We start from the raw sequence: 11,323 nt of genomic DNA on the forward strand, positions 1-11,323 counted from the left end.
TGGTTTCACCTGTCTGAAAGCTGACAAGGGAACCACAGAATGAACACTGGATAAGGAGTCAGAAGAACTGACGTCTCCTGATTTTCTTCACTGTTTGATCTTGGTCAAGTCACTTCTACTCTCTTAGCCTCAGCTTGCTTACCAAGAAATGGCCAGGCTGGGATTGCCAATATCCCAGGTTTAATAGTCTATGCCAACTGTGGAATTTAGTCAAGTGATGAAACAGATAAAGTCACAATTTAGCCTTAATCTGCAGGAGGCAGAGAGATGGACCACCCCAACTCTCTTAAAGATTCATGTTTCTAGCTTATTTTGAAATATACTTGGCCAGGCATGGTGGCTCACACCAATAATCCTAGCACTTTGGGAGGCCCAGGTGGGAGGATCACTTAACCTCAGGAGTTCAAGACCAGCCTGGGCAAGAGAGTGAGACCCCACCTCTTAAATAAATAAATTAATTAAATTTTAAAAAGTTTTTTTTTAAAAGAAATACACTTCATTTAAGAGTTGGTAACTGTCCTTGTTCAGCCTCAGAAATAACCTAATAAACTTTTTCAGAATGTCTCTCCTCAAAGAAATGTTTCAGGAATAGTTTGTTTTCCTCAAGTGAAAGTTACAGATGAGTTGTCTGGTCCAATAAAAGGAAGAGGAAAGAAATGACAGTGATCTAATATAGGCTGAGCCCCTATTGCATGTCAGACATGGCAAATTTTACATAATTTTCTTAACCAATCTTCACAATACAACGCTATATGGTTTTTTGTTTTTTGTTTTTTGAGAAAGGGTCTTGCTCTGTCACGCAGGCTGGAGTGCAGTGACACAATCATAGTTCACTGTAACTTTGAACTCCTCGGCTCAAGTAATCCTCCTATAGTAGACACTTTTATCCTTACTTTATAGGCAAGGAAACTAAGGCTTACTGATGCTAAGTGACTTGCTTACAGTACTTGACTGGTACTGGGATTCGAACTCAGACAATTTGAATCCATTACTATAACAATATCCTAAGAACTAAAGAAATAGTTCTTAATTCACTGATTCAATTGGGCTTGCTTAGTGAATAAATTACATGCTGATTCAAAACAGTGAAAGTAAATTTCCTTGCATTTATACTGGGTTGACATTTTTTTAAATTTCATTTTACAGTTTGGTATAATGGTTAGGACTACTGGGCTCTGGAGTCAGGCAGACCTGAATTTCTTGAATTCTGTCTTATGGACAAGATAGTTAACCATGCTGTGTCTCAAGTTTTCTCATCTGAAAAATGGGGAGGAAGTAGTCCCTACCTTGTCAGGCTGTTGGAAAGTGTCAATGACCTGATAGCATCTCGCATAGTACTTGACACAAAATGACAACTCAGTAAAGACCAATGAAAGCTATCCTTGTATTCATAGCAATACAAGAAAGGAAAGGTTATAAAGCAAAACGAAACTGGGATTCACTGAATTTAAGTGCTCTTTGGTTATAGCACAGATATAGTTTGGAAGGTTTTCAGTGGTCTACCTCATTCTCCAAAACTAACTTGCATCTTATGGTAAATCAGCATATTCATGAAGCAACATGAATACATTAATTGGGGTTTCCTAAAGAGTAGCAAGGAAACTTGTCATGTGCTCTGCTTAGCAGCAGTTGTCCCTAGTTTCCTGGAACCCATCCTTTTAAAGAAAAAGCTCGGAAGTAGCAGATAGTAATGCTGGAAGTACCAGTCAGGTGGAGACATCCTGCTTCCCCCCGATCCTTCAAGCCCTGGCTTCTTTCCTATTCACCTGTGGCCCTCTTCTCAGATTCCCTTCTTTCCTTCCCCAGTTTATTCTGGTTTTATCGTGATTCTTCCTCTGGCACTAGCTCTGTTTCTGCTCATGAGCATCAAGTGGTATCTATGGAATGTGTGCCTTGCACGACACTAGATGAAATAGAAAGTCATCCAAGAGTTAATGAAAAAGACATGTGATCCATGGCCAAACAGATCTAAGATACACAGGTAGACTAGAGTTTTGGCAACACAGTAAATGCAGGTATAATGCAGGATGACTTGGTTGATTTCAGAGCACAAAAGAGTTTGTTCATCTAGTTAATGATATGTATACTGAAAAATTTTTAAAAACTGTACTCATGTCTGCCACTTAATCTGAAATGCATAAAGGAATGGATACATTAATAGGTGATAAAGCAATACAACAAAATGTTCATTATAGAATCTAAATGGTGAGTATCTGGGTGTTCACTGTACAATTCTTTTGACTTTTCTCTGTATTTGAATATTTTCACAATAAAAGGTTGAGAAAAAGGAGAGGGGGAAAGGGGTATGGCTTATTCAACCACAAGTGTTTCTGAACAAAATAATTATAATTGTATAGAAAATATAAAGCAAATAGGGCAAAATAATAACAATTGGTGAATCGGAGCAAATGGTATATAAGAATTCTTATATGATGCTTGCAATTTTTCTATACTTAAAAGTACTTCAAACTAAAAAGTTAAAAGATAATTTGTTGAGCACCAACCTCTTTTACCTAGTGTCTCAGTTGCCATTTTCAGTAGTGAGGGCATTAGGTTAATAGTAGAGATACTGGAAACAATGGTGGAAGGGTGGGGAAAAATAAGTCACAGATATATCTTGGGGGCCTACTATATGCAAGACACTGTGTTAGGCACTTTGGGGAATTCAAAGAAGTAAAAAACACAGTCCGTTCCCTGAGAGGGCTCCCACTGTAAGTAATGGAATGCCAAAGCAGTGTCTGAAAGGGTAACTGGCTGGAGCAGAGTTCTGTAAGACAGAAGTATAAAGATTAGAAAGGTAGGTTAGAGCCAGATTGCAGACAGTACTAAAGGTCAGGCTGAAGAGTTTGGACTTCATCCTATGGATAATGGGAAGCCATTTACAGTATCTGAGTCAGGGAAAGAACATGATCTAAAACTGACTGGCTAGATGGTACAATTTGTTTGGGCACAGGTACCTTCAACATGCATTTGTTTTATATTCATGTACATCTGGTATGTCTGTCCACTTCCCATATCTGGATGTGACGTTTAGGGATTTCCAACATGCTGGTTGCTGCTTATTTTTCAAACAGCCACTTCCTGACATCTCTTCAGCCTTTCCTTTTTCCTCCCCCAAATCCCAAGGGCAGCTGACCAGCACGTGCCTCAGCCCTGCTGACTCAGCAAGCAATAAATACGCCTCATAGAATGCTTCTGAAATGAAGCTGCTGTGCTTCAAAACTGATTTCTTTCCTTCATGATAATCAAACCTCAATTACTGCTGGAATCACTGATTTGAGTTGGAAAGAATGAATATTCATCTAAGTAACATGTGAAGGAGTGCAGGAAGTTATGTCCTGTGTGCAGAAGGAAACATTTGTTCAAAGTGATCTCTGTATATGGAAAGAAACCCTAGCAGAGACGGCATTGCTGAATAGTGGCAAGTGATTAGGGTAAAATCTCTCAAAGACTGCCAAATTAGAAAGTGGACTTTATAATCCTTTGGATATATACCCAGTAATGGGATTGCTTGGGTCAATGGTATTTCTGGTTCTAGATCCTTGACCATGGCACATGTATACCTATGTAACAAACCTGCCCGTTCTGCACAGTAGCCTAGAACTTAAAATTAAAAAAAAAAAAGAAAAAAAAGAAAATTTCCTGATGTCTATGATTGTATTGTAGCTATATATGGAATATCCTTTTTTTGGTAGAAGATTCAAATAAAATATTCAGAAATGATGAAGCATCATGTTAAAATTTTATTCTCAAATGGTTATTTTAACATTCTTTATACCATTCTTTCAACTTTTCTCTAAATTGAAAGTATTTCAAAATAAAAATAATAAAATTTAAAAAAAGAAAGTGGACTTTATCTGTCTTCAGTTTTTCCCCCCATGAAGTCCATCCTCCAGTGCAATCATGTTACTCCCCCCATTTAAAACCCTGTGTTCACTCATCCCTACATATAGGACAATGGCCATACTGCTTAGCAAGCTGACTTACTTCACCCAACCAGCCACAGGATACCTTCCCAGACTCTTATCCTGTCCTCCTTTCCCACGCTTTCAATGGTTCACACACAATATCTTACCTTTTTCTGAACTATGCAGTTTTATACATTTGACTGCCTTGCATGTGTTGATGGTCCCTCTGCCTGGAATCCTTGCCCATCACCTTTGTCCAGAGAGACTAGGCAATGCCCCTCATCCTTTATGATTCAGCACAGTTAGACTCTGATCTCTAAGTTGTCCACCCCTGGCTGTAATTCCCTCTTCCATATTCCCAGAACACCTTCTCTCTCTTTTGGGTGCCTTTCACATCAGAATATGATCACTGGTTTGAGTGTCTATCTCCCCTATTAGACTGTGAGCTCCTCAAGGGCAGGGATTACATCATATCAAATTCATTATTATAGTCCTGGTGTTTAGCATAGGGTCTGGTCCTGTATATATGCTCAAATGTCTATTGAATAAGTGTGAACATCAAGTACTCCTTGAAGTCAAACTCAGCATCTCTTGAAAGGTGAAAATTAGAATGGTATGTGACCAGAGTAATCCTAGTGAAGTATGTTTGAGGACCTGACTGAAGAAAAGCTGATAGGAGGACACCTTATAGAGGCTTATTGTGGGGCAGTTTCTATCCCAGGAAACTCTTACTAGCAGTTGTTCCTGGCTAAAAATGAAGAGCAGCTGGAGCAGATGACAAGAGCCCTTACTGGGGATTTCTCCATCGTTATCTTTCACAGTTCACCACTAAAGCAATGTTGTTCTCTGAAGTAACATTTTCCATAGTGTCTCAATTCTCCTGAATGACTGCCATATTCATTTGTGCTCTGCCTACCGAGGCATTTGGACCAGCTTTGTTAAAGTGTGGTCACTGAAAGCTCTTTGATTCTTCTACTCACTATCGTTATTATGCCAAAGAATAATGTTTTGTGAGTAAGATACCACTGAAAAACAGAGCACCAAAAAGGGGAGGGAAGCAGAGCTAATAAAAACTATCTTTTTTTCTCCTCCTAGATTGCCAATGTATTTCACCATGTTTCCATCCTACAGTGTTTTATACTATGTATCAGTAAAGGCAAAAAAAGGAAAATTAAGACTTCAGCAAAACTTTACACTTTGTAGGCAAGAAAAAAAGGAAGCAACATTGAGGGATAGAACATAAATCTTTAGACATACGATCAGTAGCCATTTCTGAAAAGTACACATTTGGGCTATTTTAAACAAATAGCAAAAAGCAATTAGGTCTTTCTGACTAAACTGAGGTGTATGCTGATTTCTTTTTTTAAACTAAGTCTGTTTTGATCTTCAAAAATGTCAAACTGGTAAACACTTTACTTTTTTGCACATATAAATCTAAGAGCCAAGCCTAGCTTGAGGAAGATTTAAGAGACATAAAATTTGTCTGAGGTGTCTGCCAAATCTCTGCAGCAGAGACAGAAACCCTGGAAAAGCTGACACAATCATAACTCTCACATCACCAGCAGGCTTGTGCAGGGCTGGGAAACACAGAAAGTCACTGTTCCTTCTCTCATACTGTTTGTAAACAGAGAAGCAGATCATTTGCTTATCAGCTATCTGGTAGCTCATTTTTGCCTAGATATCCCACCAAGAAAAAAAAAAAACCCACATCCCCACGGGTATATATACCAATTTTCAGCTGGGTGAATTTTCATTTATAAGATGGGCCCACTTGTTAAAATTTTTCTCTTTTATTTGCTCTTGAATTCTCTTACTCTTGTGTGCTTGCTTGCTCTCTCTCTCCCTCATTCTTTCTCTTTTTATTCAGAAGGCATTAAAAGGGGTATTTATGAGTATCTAGTGCAGTGCCTAACGGAGTGCTTTCACATAGTAAGCCTACAATAATTCATCGAATGAAGTGAAACTCTATCTGTAATTTCTACGTTCAAATTATTTGATCATGTAGCAGGAAAACTATAGATTTTTTTTCCTGGAGTATTTAAAAGTAACGATTCCTTATAAAGAAATATTTTATTCAGATGACTCATGCTTAGGACTTCCTTCCTTTAGAAATCATCCATTTTTGCACAATGGGTATTATTTGTAAGGAAAATGAAGGGAAGACTATACTTCAGGATCCTGAATGACCACTGATACATTATTGTAGAGAAAATCAGATATCCTATATATACTCGATTGTATGTCATATGGTAATCCACTACATATGTCTAAAATCACTTAACAATGCAAGAATATAGTGCACACATGGGCTGCATTCTGTAAGTAGGATTAACTATTGAATTCAACCAAGGTCTTCCCTGGGGACAGATTGCTGGAAAATACATCTACGTGACATTTAAAAAAATAAATTAACCAACGACATCAGCTCCCATGAGACACATTCTTATACATTCAATTCTATCACAGTTTTCTGTAGCTCTCTGCTGACATCCCCATCCCAAATGACATAGAATTTCAAAAAATAAAGAAAAACAGAGCAACTGGAGCTATTCCATCTCTCCTGTATGAAGTGTTATGTACACAAAGGAAAGATTTCTGTACATGAGCACAATGTGAACCACGACAGGGTGAGATCATGTCAGTTTGCGGCTGTTCTTGTTATGCTGTGGTCACATATAACTTGCCCAAGGGAGTGTACAAAGCCTGTTTTCTTCCTGACAAGGACCAGCAGGGATTGCTGGAAAATAAAGAAAACAGAGTTATGGCAGGAGGTTTTAAATTTTCTCTTTAAAAAATGCTCTTTATTATGATAACTTTTCTTCTCACTTTGATGTATTTAGTTTTCCTCATCTGTAAAACAGGAATAACTATTTTATGTGTTTAATATTTTTGCTCTGAGAATTAAATACCAGTAGATTGCCTGGCATAAAATAGCTAATCCATACAGTCCACGTCAACATTGGCTAACATTAATTAAATACCTATTATGTGCCTGCCACTGGCCAAAGACCCCCCAAAAAAGTAAATCACAGAAGGAAAACCTGATACTAGGGGAGCAAGCAGGGAGCTGATTTTCAAAGCTTTTATCAGGCAGTCTAAGAAGTCTGGATATTACCCTGAAGACAATGGACAGCCTTTGAACTATTTTATATAGAGGCCAGATAGTTTTAGATTTGTGATTTACAAAAATCATTCTGTCAGCATTGGTAAGAGTGGACTAGAAGGGAAGCAGGCTGGAAGCAGCAGTAATCCAGGCTAGAAGTGATGCATGTGTGTTGGGGGGTGGAAGGTATGCCCCAAAGTAAGACAATGGTGAACACTGGGAAAACATTTTAAAATACCTTTTTTTTTTTTTTTTTTTTTTTTTTGAGACAGAGTCTCACTCTGTCTCCCAGGCTGGAGTGTAGTGGTGCAATCTCGGCTCACTGCAACCTCCGCCTCCTGGGTTGAAGCAATTCTCCTGCCTCAGCCTCCCGAGTAGCTGGGATTACAGGCGCATGCCATCATGCCTGGCTAATTTTTGTATTTTTAGTAGAGACGGGGTTTCCCCATGTTGGCCAGCCTGGTCTCAAACTCCTGACCTCAGCTGATCCGCCTGCCTTGGCCTCCCAAAGTGCTGGGATTACAGGTGTAAGCCACTGTGCCTGGTCAAAATAACTTTTTAAAAATTAACAAATATACTATAGATTAGAAAATAAAAATATGCAAAAGGTTAAAAGTAGAAGTCATATGCAATCTTACTACTTGCAGCAAACCCCTATTAATATTTTTTTGTGTGTTTACCATTACAGGATTTTTCCTATGTATGCCTACACAGATGTGTGTGTGCATGTGTGTGCGTGTGTGTGTGTTTGTGTGTGTGTTATGTATATATTTTTAAACTGGGATCTGTCACTCTGTACTGAGAGTTTTATGATGTGAATTTTCTCTTAATATATCAAAAACAATTTTCCACATCATTAAATATTGTTTGGTAAAATCAACTTACAAGGCTACTTAGTAATCCATTCTATAAATGCACCACAATTGATTTCATTCAAACACCTAATATTGTACATTTAAGATGTTCTTTCTTTTTTTTTTTTTGTTTTTGCTATTAGTATAAACAACTCTGGGATAGATGTCCTGAGTATTAAATTTTTGGAAACATCATGATTCTTTCCTCAGCATAGAGCTCTAGAAGTTGAAGTGGTAGGTTGAAAGCTGTATTCCATTAAGGTTTCTGATACATATTGACGAATTGCTCTCCAGAAGAGCTGTATCAAATTATAGTCCCAGCAGCAGAGTCTATGAGTAGGAGATGAACTTGAGAGTGATGTCAAGGACGGAGTGCACTGGACTTGGGTGGGTAGAAGGAAGGATGTTTCCTGGCAAAGTATCAGGGCAGGAGGAAGGTGAACTGTGTCAAGAGCAGCAAAGTAATGGGCAGGGCTAAGGAATAGCTGTCTGGATAGGTAAATGATAGGAAAGAAAAAGGTAAGATAACCAGGGGAGAGTGAAGAAAAGAGGGAAAAAGTAGGTCTTTCATGAAATTATGGGCACTTTACTGCTTTCTTTAGCAAAAGTAGCAAATGTAGCAAACAGCTAGTCTTTTCATAGCATTTGGCACTCTGTGCTACCAAGGTCCCCAGTTATATTCATGCAAATCTGTTTATCAATTCTTTTCACCCAATAACCATTTATTAGGTGACTACCATGTGTCAAGTGCTCTTCTGGATGCTATGGGTATGGAGATTAATGAAACCCGGTCCCTGCCCTCAAGGAGTTCACAGTCTAATGGGGAACACAGAAACATCCACAGACCGACACCCTACAGTGTGGTACAGGCTAGGACAGAGGTAAGTAAGTGCAGGGTCCTGTGGAAGCCAGAGGCCTAACATTGCTTTGTGCGTGCATTCATGCATGTTGGGCGAGGGCTGTCGGGAAGGCTTCACAGAGGTGTTGACATATGAGCTGAGTCTTAAAGGCTGAGGAGTTTCTTGCATGCCTAAGGGTCACAGATCACAGTCATATTCCTAATCAGTGCCTTGAATATTTGTGCTACTGCTCTCAAGGACACTGAGTAAGGTGGTAAGGATGTTTGTGTGTAATCCAAATTCGAGTGGTAACTATAGCTTCCACTGTAATCTTAATGAACATAGAAACATAGCATGTTTGGGCAATATTATTGCTCACCATAGAATATAAAGGACAAGAGGCAAGGGGGACATGCAGACTTTTAAAACAATTCTGGTAACACTGACATAATAATATTAACATCCACCAAGTCCTAATAATTTTACCTCCTAAATGTTTCTCGAATCTGTTCCCTCCTCTCACGTCACTACTCTTGGGTCTTTATTGTCTCTCTGTGGAACAGAGTAGCAGCCTCATCATATCTACCTCCACTGTATCCTTCCCACTGTCATTGTCCTTAAAGTAAAACTCTGATCGTGGTGCTCTTCTAAAACATGTTAATGGTTTCTTATGGCCTACAAGCAGCACTTCCCAAATTTCAGTCATGAGTATTACTTAGTGATTTTTACCATATTCACACACAATGTGTACTGTTATTACTTAATATTTGTCTTTAAATGAACTGAAAACTGGTTCACTTTCTATTTTTATGAAGTAAAATCCAAAGTAATCTTAGATGTGATGGCTTAGTTCAGTTTTATGTTTTTTAAGACATATTTGAACATGTAACTAGTAAAATTAAAATGTTTGTGGGAGCACAATGTAACTACCACTGGCAGATGCCCTACGTTTTGAGAACCACTGACCTATGGGGGCACATTCCAACTTAGGATTGCAATCAAGGTTCTTTGCAAATCAGCCCCAACCTCTTTCCACTCTTCTCCTACCCATTACACTTTCCTTTTCCTCAACTATCTGCACTCTAGCCATGCTGAATTCTTCCACATTGAATGAACATGCCCTATTCTTATACAGCCACACATCTTTCACAGACTGACTCCTCTATCTGAAATGCCTCCCCTCCACTCCTTCCCTGCCTTGGGCAAACTCACTATCCTTCAAGACCTATCTGTCACGTGACCTCCTCATGGAAGCCTTCTCCCTGAGTCTCCCTTACAGTGAGTCACACCTTCCTTTATCCCTCCATAGCACTTTGTACCTGTCTCTGTTATATTACACACTACATTATCTCAGAACTGTGGGCATCCAGCTCCCCAACTAGACCCCAGGAAAAGTTCACACCTTGTACTTCATTGTTTCTCCAATACTTCACGTGGGCAGAGGTCATGAAAGAGATCTAGTGTCCCAGGTAACTTTTTAAAATGCTAAAATAAAATACATCCAAAGTACTATCAAGGTCCAAATAGCTTAGAGGTATGATACGTGTTATAAAGAGAATCATCTAATTCAGAAATAGCTGTACTGACTATGGTTTTGGAAGACACAATTAGCTACAGTTGCAATGACAGTTAATTTGGTTTTGGCAGCTACTTTACAGCAAATACATTCTGACATAGAAATTTGAAGTGAATCATTTGGGTTTTGGCCAGGATGATCAACTATACCTATCTCTCCTTACCACAACTGGAAAGTCAAGAACAAGAATGAACATTGGGAGCAGCAAACCATGTTGAACAGAGCATGGGCTTTGGAGTCAGAAATCTGTACACTCAAATCTCAACTCAACTTATAATTTATGTGACTTTAAGTAGATTGTTTAACTTCTGTGCATTTTAGTGTTTCTTCTAGAAAAAAAACAGGAATAATAATACCTACTTCAGAACACTCTTCAGATAATGCAACAAAGTATTTACGATGATGACTAGGACATTATGTGGGTTCAATAAATAGCAGTCATTATTGTCCCCCAATGAGATGACTACAATTCAGATAATGTGATGCACGGGGACAGCAAATGCCATTTCTTAAGAAAATAAATTGATGACTCTAGGCTTTAAAGTTGACAGCTATAGACTGTAGCTAAGAATAGCTACAAACAAAACATCTGCAAGACAAGCTTCTTCTTGGATTTAAACTCACACCTGGAACATACCATCACACTTCTTTGTGTTCTCCAAGAATTGATCTCAAATCAGGTTCCCTAGGATGAAAAGAAAAATCATCCAATCTTAATTTTTGCCTTCAATTTTATTTGATACAGAATAATATGCAAACTATGTGTATGTTTCAAAGTATCATGTTATTATGACCCCAAGCTTCTCCACCCTATTTATTTCCCAGTATATTTGTGCTGATATCTTTTATTCCAATCAGGCAAGCCCACCTGTCTCACAGTGCTCCCTTTTCTGTTTACCCTTCTCAAAGTCCAATCTCAGTAGCAGGAAGCATTTTCTCCCTCCTCTTTGACAACTTCAAATCCCCTGTACTCTGCTGGAGCCCAAATTAAAATTCACCTCCTTCACAAAGCCTGAAATCCGGATGAGGGCTTCAGCACTTCC

The 11,323-nt window shown here is 38.6% G+C and overlaps 1 protein-coding gene across 1 annotated transcript in view; it reads right to left on the reverse strand.

Annotated features, from left to right (window-relative positions):
* The window catches only part of ENOX2 (ecto-NOX disulfide-thiol exchanger 2), a 294,849-nt gene extending 283,905 nt beyond the window's left edge, over positions 1-10,944 (reverse strand). The window contains exon 1 of the mRNA XM_032757614.2: positions 10,918-10,944. The gene's annotated coding sequence lies outside the window, so the exon portion shown is untranslated. The remainder of the gene's footprint in view (positions 1-10,917) is intronic.
* Positions 10,945-11,323: the final 379 nt, after the last annotated feature.

The sequence above is a fragment of the Hylobates moloch genome, unplaced genomic scaffold (assembly GCF_009828535.3).
Source record: "Hylobates moloch isolate HMO894 unplaced genomic scaffold, HMol_V3 SCAFFOLD_7, whole genome shotgun sequence".
Lineage (NCBI taxonomy): Eukaryota > Metazoa > Chordata > Mammalia > Primates > Hylobatidae > Hylobates > Hylobates moloch.